Below are 8,010 nucleotides of genomic sequence, written 5' to 3'. Positions count from 1 at the left end.
TAAATTTTGGAAATTGATCCTTTGTCAGTTGCTTCATTTGCAAATATTTTCTCCCATTCTGAGGGTTGTCTTTTGGTCTTGTTTATGGTTTCCTTTGCTGTGCACTGTGTACCTTTATTAAAAATCAGTTGACTGTATTTCTATCTGGGTTCTCTATTCTGTTTGTTGATATATGTATTAACCCCTTTGCCAGTACTGTAGCTGGAATACTGTAGCTTTACAGTTCTGTACCTTTATAGTAAGCCTTGAATACTGAATACTTTATAGTAAAAATTGAATACCGTAGCTTTATAGTAAGACTTAACTTTAGGTATAGTAATTTCTTCCACTTTATTCTGCTTTATCAAAATAGTCAGCTTGTTTAGGTTTCTGGCTTTTCCACATAAATTTTAGAATAAGCTTGTGTATGTTTATGAAATACCTTCCAATTTTGATAGCAATTGTGTTAAATCTACAGATCAGTGTGGGGAGAATTGTATGTTTACTGTGTTGAATCTCCCAACCATAAACATGGTATGTCTCTTAATTTATTTAGATCCTCTTTCTATCACCAGCATTTTGTAAGTTATAACATATAAATTCTGTATGTTTTGTTAGCTTTATACCTAAGTATTTGATTTTCTTTGGAGTAAGTATTGCACATTTTTCTTTTATCTTAGTAAGATATCATTAAAAATGTCACAGTTTATCGAGAGATTCCGCCTTTCTTTTTAGAGTTTCATTATATGGCATTATGAAGTACCATACTTTAATTAAGTAATGGTCTACAGATGGATACTTGGATCATTTCTAATTTATGGCTGTATTAAAAATAATTATACATATTTGTAGTAAATTTATGTGTATCTGCAGGACACATCCCCAGGAGTGAGATGATCACACTGAAGAGTATGTGATTTGTAATTCTGGTATTTGACTCTTGCCTTCCACAGAAACTCTGCCAGTTTTTACTCCTACCAACAATGTATGAGAGCAACTGTTTCCGCACAGCCTCCTCAACAGAGTTTGAGGTCAAACTTTCTGACACTTCTACACAGTATAGTTTTAATTTAATTTTATCTTACATGTGAGTCCGTTTAAGCAAGCTTTCATTTGCTTAGGGGCTATTTGTGTTTATTTGCTTTTGGGTGGTGTGGAGATGGGCTGCCATTTCATGTTTTTATCCATTTTCCTATTGTGTTATGGGGATTTTTCTTGACAATTTACAGAAATCTCACTATATGTAAGGGAGGTCAACCCTTTCTCCATGCCAGGAGTCAACACTTTTCCCGTTGTGTCATTTGCCTTTTGACTTTGATTATGATGTGTTCGGCATGGTATAACAAACAATGTCACAATGAATAGTCATGTACTTAAAGCACTTCATACATGTGCACCACATCTGTAGGATAAATTCTTAGCAGTTCAAAGTTTATATACATTTGCAAAAATATTCTGAAGACAGAGCTCTCAGAATATGTTGTTTTTTTCTAAGTTATTTTGTAACTTAACACAATGGCTATAAAATCCCCACGAAGCATGTTTTTTTTTTTTTCCCCCCCCGGTACACGGGCCTCTCACTGTTGTGGCCTCTCCCATTGCGGAGCACAGGCTCCGGACGCGCAGGCTCAGCGGCCATGGCTCACGGGCCCAGCCGCTCCGCGGCAGGTGGGATCTTCCCGGACCGGGGCACGAACCCACGTCCCCTGCATCGGCAGGCACAATCTCAACCACTGCGCCACCAGGGAAGCCCGAAGCATGTTTTTTAACTGGACAAACTGAAGTTAATATGGAAAAATAAACAAATGAATTTTTGGAAAATTCTCCAAAATATAAAGAGTCTGAGAAGACTAGTTCTACCAGACATGAAAACATAGTAAAAGTCCTGTGTAATTATAATAAGATGATGTTGGCAAATGCATAGACAAAACAATGAAATGAAATGGGAAGTTCGATAATAGATACAGCGACATGTAGAAATTTAGTATATGATATACCTTGTATCTTAAATTACTGAAGAGAAAATGGGGTCGGCTACATTAGGATACCATATTTTCCTTTTCAGCTCAGCAAATTTCAAAAGTTTTACAGTTCTGTAAGGCTGTGGGAAAATAGGTCCTGATATATTGCTGGTAGGTGTCTAGGTGGCTACAACACCTGTGAAAGAGCATTTGGCAATACTTTTTCTTGCTTGGCAGTGTGTATTTCTGATCTTTGACAAGGATTTTGTTCTTGTTTTAGTGATTTTATAAGTTTACAGAATTGTCCTCCCTTGTACTGTGTACTTTGTACACAGATCTATAAATTTGCTACACTGTACCATGATCTATCTCATGTGTCTCATTCTTCCTCTTCCCTCACCCTTTCTTTTCCTCTATACCCCAGTGTTATTCACTGTAAGTACTTTTTGAGTATCTGTCTTTGTACCTCTGTGTCATAGCTTTTCCTTGACCTCCCCATACGTACTTTCCATCTAATTCCACCCTGATCTATGTCCCAGAGGCTACTACTGACAGGTACGGACCAACAGGTAGGTCCTTTGCCACGTGGTCTCCAGTTAGGTTCAGGAGACCCGAAGGAGGGAGGAGAATGAAGTCAGGGACCTTCTGAGAGGTTACCTCAGACTGCTGTGCTCTTTGATTTTTCAAGGTAGCCTTCTTTTTTTTTTTGCGGTACGCGGGCCTGTCACTGTTGCGGCCTCTCCCGCCGCGGAGCACAGGCTCCGGACGCGCAGGCTCAGCGGCCATGGCTCACGGGCCCAGCCTCTCCGCGGCATGTGGGATCTTCCCGGACCGGGGCACGAACCCGTGTCCCCTGCATCGGCAGGCGGACTCTCAACCACTGCGCCACCAGGGAAGCCCAAGGTAGCCTTCTTTATAGAACTTTCTCCTTCAGGTTCTAACACCTGCTCCTTATGCTCATATTTTTGCGTCCTAGGGTGGTAACAACTCTGCTGTTAATATCGTCACAGTGCCCACACCTTTGAAAATATTCTCTTTATAAGCCTTCCTTGAAAGACCCTAATTTGAGTGTGAAGCTTGTTTCATTCCGAGTACCTGAATAATTCAACTGTTACATATGTGTATTTAGATCCACCATATCTTATCTGCAATTCTGATATATAAGAAGTTCTAAAAAGTAAATTTTGGCGGGGGGGGGGGGTAAATTTGTTACAAATTTTCTTCTTGTTACAAATTTTCTTCTTCAAATTTTCTTTCTCTTTACATTCTTTTTTTCTATGATGTAGAATGAATAGTCATATGTTCCATTGCAGACATATTTTTTAAAGCTGGTTTATCTGTCTTCTTACTATGGAGAATTCTGTATAAACACAAAAGTAGAAGAATATAATAAACCCCCATGCATCTATTTAACCAGTCCCAGCAACTATCTATTCATGACCAACCTGGTCCCATTTATACCAACATTCATTCTTTCCCAGGGCCCAATCAGGCAACAGAAACCACACAGTAATTAAAACAGGAGAATTTTAGTATAAAGAATTACTATAATAAGACACTGGAATAATCAGAGATTGGGTAGTAAAAAGTAAACATTTTGTAGTATTAAAGGGAAGGGAAGGGTTAGAGCACTTTTTAAGATTTTACACTCCAGAGAATACATTTTTTGTTATAATAGAGACAACAAACACGGCCCTGAAAATATGGCTCTGGCCAAACTATGCAATTTTTATGCATCTCCCCAGTTTTTGTTTCTCTGAATTAATTAGTGTGGAGAAAGGTTTCTGCAAACAGTTCTGGTAACCCCAATTCCTATATCTGCTGTTAAGTAGGCAATGTATTATTTCAGGGTGAGCCTCTCACCTACAGGAAGTGAATTTTTGCTGGTGTTTCTGAGTTTTCTTGGTACTTCATCCTCATGTGTTTCTATTCTTCTTTTCACTTTCTGCTTAACATCAGCATTTATATTTAATTTGGCATCTGCAGATTATAGAAGATTACATTTATCTCTTTATTCTACAGAAAATGAAGTTTGGGTTTTTGTACTTTTTCCTCCCTGCTGCTTTTCTATAATTTTTCGGCATAAGCAGAGAAGAAAATTGCTCATTTGATTTTTTAATGTCCACACTCAGTAAAGAAAAATTTGGCAATCTTATATTTCTAATTCTCTCTCTCTCTCTCTCTTTTGAAACTTGAGTAATAGAAATGTAAAGACTGGAGAACCAGTAACACTGTGAATAAATACAAATTTTGGAGATACAGAAATCTGAATTACAATCTTGCTTTCCTACTTACTGTTTGTGCAACTTACTGTGTTGAGCAATTTATTATTACTGAGCCACAGCTTCCTCAGATATAAAGTATGGATAATAATAACCATTTTATAGGATAGTTGTAAAGACTACATGAGGAAAGCTATGCCCAACATTTGCCCTCTTAGATGTTCAACATTTATTAGTGTTCCCCTGCTGTCAAGGACCCTACTGAACTTTTTAGCACGTGCTTAAGTAGTATAAAAAACATTTTTTTAAAACGATTTATTTATTTGTTTGTTTATTGGCCACGCGGCATGTGGGATCTTAGTTCCCCGACCAGGGATCGAACCCGCGTTCCCTACATTGGAAGCGTGGAGTCTTAACCACTGGGCTGCCAGGGAAGTCCATAAAAAATCTTTTTTTTCTTTTAAACTAAATTCATCTAAGTAATTCATTTTAATATCTTAAACATTTGTGCCTCTTGGTAAGGGGGGAGATCAATACATGATCAGTATGTAAATGGATGTAAATTGTATAATCTTTGGAAAAGTAGAAAGTCTGATTTTTAAGGGAAACGTAGGCATGAAACGGATGTTTATTCTTGTGTCAAAAATCACACCAAAATGCAAATTTATGATTAAAAAAATAGATTGCCTAGGTGCCTTCAAAAACATGATTGGGATTGCATTGCCTTCACCTAAGAGTTCTGTAAACATCATGAGATCAGGTAAAAGAATGTATCACTATCTTCTTCCCTTCTTTTATTTGTGAAAAATACAAGTCATCTCCACAGATTGCTGAGAAAATTTTCTGCTGCTTCTAGATGATTATAACTTTATGTATTCTATTTATGTAGTGCTCAATGGCTCCTGAGAATGTAAAGTATAATATAGAAAATTTTCTGACAGTTTATTTTATGAAACTGTAGTTTTCATATTTCAAGGAAGGAATGAAAGGAAATGAATGAGACAAGAAACAAGAATGTTTAAAGGAAGGATGGTTGATAATAAGGTTAGCCGTTTCCTGGAAGCTTGCACAGAATATATTTCTGTCTCATTTTCCTTTTCACCACACGCATATACACATACATTCGATACTGTACACTAACATAGATGCAAGAAAGGACAAAAGAGGTGCATTTTCCCATTTTTGAAATATTAAATTCATATACATACAAATAGTACTGTTCTTGTTTTCCTTGTGCTCTAAGTACATACATTGCCTGTCTACTGATAATCCAGTGCAGGGTGAAGCAAACATTTTTATTTACTTTTAGGATACACAAGTCTCTTCTACATAAGTCTCATTTATATTTTAATTATAAAAAGTCATTTGAAAGATAATGTGGTTTTTCTGAAGGAACTCTGTGTAGTTTCTCACAAATAACTGGAAAAGACGTCCAGCTACAATACTTTATTAACTTCAGAGAACAACCTTCTTTCATGTCAAGTGGTGTGTATTTTCACTTTGCTATGACTTTAAAAAATTCACAGATCACATTATTTCTCTTCAAAATTAAAATATATCTGTACTTAGAACCCATAAGTAAGTATCAAAACATGAAAACGTGAGAACCTTAATTCTATGGATAGATTTGAGCTATGAATCATTATGACAGTGATGCTTGGTTTTTGTAAGAGTATATTTTCGAAAGTGTTTTATGAAAGTGTCACTTTTCTTCTGTAAAAATCTCATTTATCATGTAGAAAGAAAACATGGTAATTAAAATGAAAATGTCTTGCTTATAAAGACTCATTAAATGATAATTCCAGAAAAGGAATTTTGAAAATAATTCTAATTCAAAGTGGAATTTAGTAATTTACACATATAAGTTAAATTCAAATTATACACTTATTTTTGAAAATTAACGTTTGAAGTCTAGTGATACATTTTACATTGTATATCTTTAAAGTATCCTTTGTGGGCTTCCCTGGTGGTATAGTGGTTAAGAATCTGCCTGCCAATGCAGGGGACACGGGTTCGAGCCCTAGTCTGGGAAGATCCCACATGCCGTGGAGCAACTAAGCCTGCGAGCCACAACTACTGAGCCCGTGTGCCGCAACTACTGAAGCCCACGTGCCTAGAGCCTGTGCTCCACAACAAGAGAAGCCACCGCAATGAGAAGCCTGGACACAGCAATAAAGAGTAGCCCCCACTGGCCACAACTAGAGAAAAACCTGCCTGCAGCAACGAAGACCCAACACAGACAAAAATAAAATAAAGTATCCCTTGCTTTTCTGAAAGAAAACACTTGGGTTTTTTTTGGAACAACATTGAATATTCAAATAGAAAATTTTATCCCAACTCTGATGTTAAATCACTTTAAACTTCAGTTGTCTACTATGCATACTACAGATGTTACTGCCATAGTATAGATGTTGATTTCCTGCTTTGACTTTGTTGACTGAAAAAAAAAAGCACAACATGAGAGTTGTGAGTTAAGTTTTATTTGGGGCAAAATGAGGACTATAGCCCAGGAGACAGCATCTCAGAGAGCTCTGAGGAACTGTTCTGAAGAGGTAGCAGGGGAAGTCAGTGTATATGTGACTGGTGAAGGGGGATACATGCAATCAAGCACATATTTTTTGCAGAAGGTTTCTGCTAGTCACGAGGAGCAGATGTTTCTGTTAATAATTTTAGTGCTTTTCTAGGTATGAGAAGATGCAAAAATTTGGGCTCATAAAAATTCCTGAAAGTATCGAGCTATCCAAAGACCTGTTCTGTCAGTTTTTCCCAGAACACAGAGTATGTCATTCCTGATCTCCACCCTGAACTCCCTTCAAAGTGTGTTGAAAGTCAGCGCCTGCAGTGGCTAGTGACTAAATAAGACCCCAGGAGAATAGTGACTGCCCTGAATTCTCCAGCTATTAGTACTGTGATTTCTCTATGGGATAACTCATAATAAAACTTCAGAATAATAGAACTAGTAGTTTCCCCACTGATCGAGACTCTCATTCTTGCTAAGTCAAATGGGAAGGAAGCTGATGAGTTGGCATAATTTTATTTCAACCCTTTGGTCTTCTCAAAGCAATTTTGGCCTTTTTTCATATTTCTTATGAAACGAAAAGAAAGGAGAAGTTATATTTATTCTTGAAATCCCATTTATTACCCAGAAGAAAGTTTTGCACTGCATACATTCTAAGACTAGAATTCTTCGTCCTTTTCTTCTGTAGTACACTTTCCAAACTTTGAAGTTTTTCCTGCCATGTTGTATTTCACCTTAGGGACCTGCTACCTCTTGAAAATATTTGAATACCACTTGACCATACACAATGTTCTTTCACAGTCATCTTACTTGATATCTGAAACAACGCTGTGAAATAGATACTACTGAACTGTAGAGAAACCCGACTTACCCGATTATAAAATTAATAGAACTTAATTACAAATCCTATGGACTTCAGACATTACACTCAATTCCTACAGACTCTTAGAGAAAAATCCCGGTGTAACTTATGCCAAAGAAACCACCTACAGTTTCTTAGTTGGAGATGAGAAAGGGAGGAAAAGGACATAAGGGACAATAAATGTTAGATTTGTTTAAGGAATTAAGAGCTCTTTCCTTAATTGACAGACTTACACAAAGACTAAAAAAATGGAAGGCTGGTAAGATAATTTGAAGCCACTAAAAATCGCTAAGCAGAGAATGAAAAAAACCAGTATTTACTGAATACTTTCATGTGTTGGTCTCTTTGAAAAGTGCTTGTAAATACTAATGCATCAAAGATCTATTGCTTTCTGTGTCTGAACTTTCTCCTTTGGAAATGATCCTTCCCTTCCTTTCAGATAATCTGTCCCCCACTCCTTTCTCCCTC

This window comes from Lipotes vexillifer, unplaced genomic scaffold (genome assembly GCF_000442215.2).
Source record: "Lipotes vexillifer unplaced genomic scaffold, Lipotes_vexillifer_v1.1 scaffold1226, whole genome shotgun sequence".
NCBI classification, from domain to species: domain Eukaryota; kingdom Metazoa; phylum Chordata; class Mammalia; order Artiodactyla; family Lipotidae; genus Lipotes; species Lipotes vexillifer.
Note: the sequence above shows the minus strand (reverse complement) of the source record.